This window comes from Bubalus bubalis, chromosome X, assembly GCF_019923935.1.
Source record: "Bubalus bubalis isolate 160015118507 breed Murrah chromosome X, NDDB_SH_1, whole genome shotgun sequence".
NCBI lineage: Eukaryota > Metazoa > Chordata > Mammalia > Artiodactyla > Bovidae > Bubalus > Bubalus bubalis.
This window is the reverse complement of record NC_059181.1, coordinates 57039451-57043170: the sequence shown is the minus strand read 5'-3', so window position 1 is coordinate 57043170 and position 3720 is coordinate 57039451. Positions and strand designations below refer to the sequence as shown.

Sequence of the window (3720 nt, the reverse complement as noted above, 5' to 3'; positions counted from 1 at the left end):
GGCCTGGATTCTTAGGGCTAGAAATTCATGTTGGGTTCAAGTTTTTGTTGATCACAACTTATTTTTTGGTTCATATGCAAAAACCATTTCTTGAATGCCTCCTGGTTAGCTGGCACTGCCCTTGGCACTTCCATAGGCTTTTCATCCTCATCCTCACAATAGCCCTGTGAGGTAGAAATTAGTCCCGCTTTATAGATAGGAGATAATTGCTTGAAATGCTTCTATTTGCCACATGTTTTCATAGGCTAGAGGTTCTTACCAGCTGGTAAGTCATTGGTCAAGAACTCTCACTGGTTCCTAGAGGTTGCTCTAAGATTCAAATAATCAAACTACTAGAATTCTCCCCTGACAGGAGTGATGGGTTAGGTATCAGGATAAGAGTGGAGGAGAGTCTGTGGTCTCTTTGTAGCACCATTTGAGTTTGCTCTGGTCACTCATGCACAGTGCGGGGAGGGGATCAGGGAGAGGAGGGAAAGTGTTTATAAGTCTTCTTGCTTCTTCAGGATGAGCTTCATCACCAGCGCTGTAAACAGGAGCCTGATCTCCTCCACTGTCATGCTTGGGTCCCAAGCTCCTACCACCTTTCCAGCTGGGGCCACTAGGTACTTCCAGAAGTTCCAGCTGGGCTCCTTGCCAGAAGTCTCCGTCAGGTACTTGAAGGCAGGGTGGACACCAGTGCTGGCCACTGTGATCTTGCTAAACATGGGGAAAGTGACACTGTAGGTGCGGCAGGGCAAAGCTCTCAATCTTGCTGCTGTCGGGCTCCTGCTGGCCACACTGGTTGCAGGGGAAGGCAAGCACATTGAAGTGCTGGGGCCCCAGGTCCTGCTGTGCTGGTCTACGAAGCCGCATTTGCTAGCTACATTCACCACCAGGGACACCTAGCCGTCGTACTTCTTCAGCAACACCAACTTGCCCCAAATGTTGACGGCCTTGAGGTTGTTGAAGTCCTGCTGCTGCTGCATGCCAGCCATGGACGCCAGGAGCAGCCAGGCCACCAGTGCCCCCACCATGACTCGCTGCAGAGCAGGTGGCGTGGTGAGGCAGCTATCTGATTCTGTTTGTCCTCTTCCCTCTTGTCATTTTCCCTCTTTTATTGCTTTATTTTGAATTAAGTTTTTAAAAATGATTTTACTTCATCTCTTTTTTTGGCTTATTAGCTCTAACTCTTGGTTTTATTCACTGCTTGCTTTATGGTTTATAGTGTACATTATTTTTTTGGCTGTGCCAGATCTTTGTTGCTGCATGCAGGCTTTCCCTCCTTGTGGGTGATCAAGGGCTACTCTAGTTGCATTGCGTGGAGGGTGAGTCTTGTCCATGTGGCTGGAAGCAGAACTGCTGTCCTTCAACTTTATAAAATTTACTGTTTCAGTGTTCTTTTTCTCACTTCTTGAGATGAAGACTTAGTTCATTAATTATTATAACTTTTTGCCTTGATATGTTTATAGAAAAGAAAGTGAAGTCCCTCAGTCGTGTCCAACTCTTTGTGACCCCATGGACTGTAGCCTTCCAGACTCCTCCATCCATAGGATTTTCCAGGCAAGAATACTGGAGTGGGTTGCCATTTCCTTCTCTAAGGGATCTTCCCGACCCAGGGTCAAACCTGGGTCTCCCGCATTGTGGACAGACTCTTTACTGTCTGAGCCACCAGGGAAGCCCTGTTATGTTTATAATCCTAGATAATAAAAGACAGAAACATGGATTATGAAAACCCCATGTAAATAAATTACTTTTGACACTATTGAATTCTTTAAATTAGAAGTAGCACATTTGTGAAATGCTTACAGTTTTTTGGTGCCATCGTAGACTCAATCTTGAAAAAAGTTTACTTAACAACTGGACAAAACGTATATAAATACGGATATCTCTATTTTGAAAACTTATCGTACCTTTAAAAAATTGTACACTCTTTCTGTGTGGAAAGGAGATAGAAGAGAGAGCAATTTGGAAGTTACAAAAGAAATATGGATGGCAGAAGAAAGCAAGGAGAAGAGGGAACAGAAAATTAGAAAAAAGTAGCACATGGATGAGGTTTACAGAAATGGCATATAATCCTTATGGTTTCTAGATCTTCAGTTATAGTTTCCATAGAATGCAACGCATGACTGGTCATGGTCCACGTGCATTCACCAGCCACCCCATTGAGCTGACCACTACCTGTGTTAGCTACTCTATAAAATGGTAAAATAAAATAAAATAAAATAACACCAGTATGTAAATACACTATAGAAGAAAACTTAATTGAGAATATAGCTTTCTGTATTTTTAAGAATGAACAATGTCTGAAATCAGGGTTCCAAGGGATCTTCCTTTCTTTTCTTCTATTTCTGTGTAAAATTCCTGTCCTATTCTCTGAGCAGCTCTAAAATCTTTTTCTTTCCATATTAGAACCTAAAAAATTCTTAGGTTTGGTGTGTGCTAGCAGTTGCAGTCACTAAAGTGCTTTTCTCTTTCTCCTTCCCTCAGTTAGTAGGTTTCCTGTGCCCAGTTGGAAATGGGGCAGGTTGGGGAGGACCTTTCCTCTTTCCAAAAGGACCCTGTACTGAAAGCAGCAGACTTTGTATCTATTTGGTAACACTGCTGCCTTTTCCCAAGCTCTTGTCCCTGTCTCTAGCTTTCAGCTAACCCTTTCTTTTTGTCATGTATGAATAGGGGTATGAGTTTCAGTGAAGGTAAAATATGTGTTTTCACATAAAATCTGTTTTTTAATCTATCCTGCAGACAAAAATACTTTAATAATTATTATAAACTGTGTACTGTTCTAATGTCATGAAAACAATGTATATGAGACTTCAGGAATTACCAAAAAGTTTCTAGATACATTCTCACTTGCTCTCTGCGTGAGACTGTGGAATATGGTGTCATAGTTGTGATAGAGCTGCCGCTGAGGCAGGTATGCATTTTGCCCTTGCCCAAGGTCATATAGCAAATAAGTGGTATATTTTAGCCAGGTCTTGTTTTTACAGCCCCACCCTTTCTACTATTCTATTCCTTCTAACATGTGCTGAAAAGCAATTTTGTTTGTTTGAAGAAAAAGATAGTACTTTCAGTCCTCCTAATGAATTTAATCATGTGTAAGCTTTTTAAAAAATGGAAATGTATTGGAAATTCCCCGGTGGTCCAGTGGTTAGGACTGTGAGCTTCCACTGCAGGGGGCATGGGTTCAATCCCTGGTTGGGGAGCTAAGATCCCACATGCTGTGTGGCAGGGCCAAAAAAAAAAAAAAAACAAAAAACCCCAAGGAAATGTATTCCTATAATTGGAAAGAATGAGCCATGTTAGTAGGGCCAACTCTTTAGAGAGCTGTTAATTATTTTAGACCATCCTGTTCCCTAGCTTTATCTCTTTGCACCCTGCCATGGGGGGGTTAATGCTTCCTGGTTACTAAAGGAGTTTCCATCATCACAGGGTGGGCAAGGGGGAAATGTCTCAAGTTCAGGGGATTTCCTACTTTCTTAGTGGTTCTGGCATGAGGTTTGATAGATAGTACTTTAACAAAGCTGACTTTCTCTAGGAATCCCCCACCACCAAATTTCAGCTATTTGTGGTAGCTCTTTGTTTTAACCTAGGATCAAAAAAAGAAGAGATTGGTTGTTTTGTTGCCCAAGCAGAGACTGAACATTGCCTGCTCTGACTGCTACAGTGTAATTCATCCATATCTCCATCTCTATCTTTGGCAAGTTTTGAGGACTCCCATCATGGAACCACACAGGGCTGCTT

At 42.3% G+C, this 3720-nt stretch overlaps 1 pseudogene; it reads right to left on the bottom strand.

The window, feature by feature from the left end:
* Positions 1–360: 360 nt before the first annotated feature.
* LOC102413254 lies at positions 361–1239 on the bottom strand (annotated as a pseudogene).
* Between the last annotated feature and the right edge of the window lie 2481 nt (positions 1240–3720).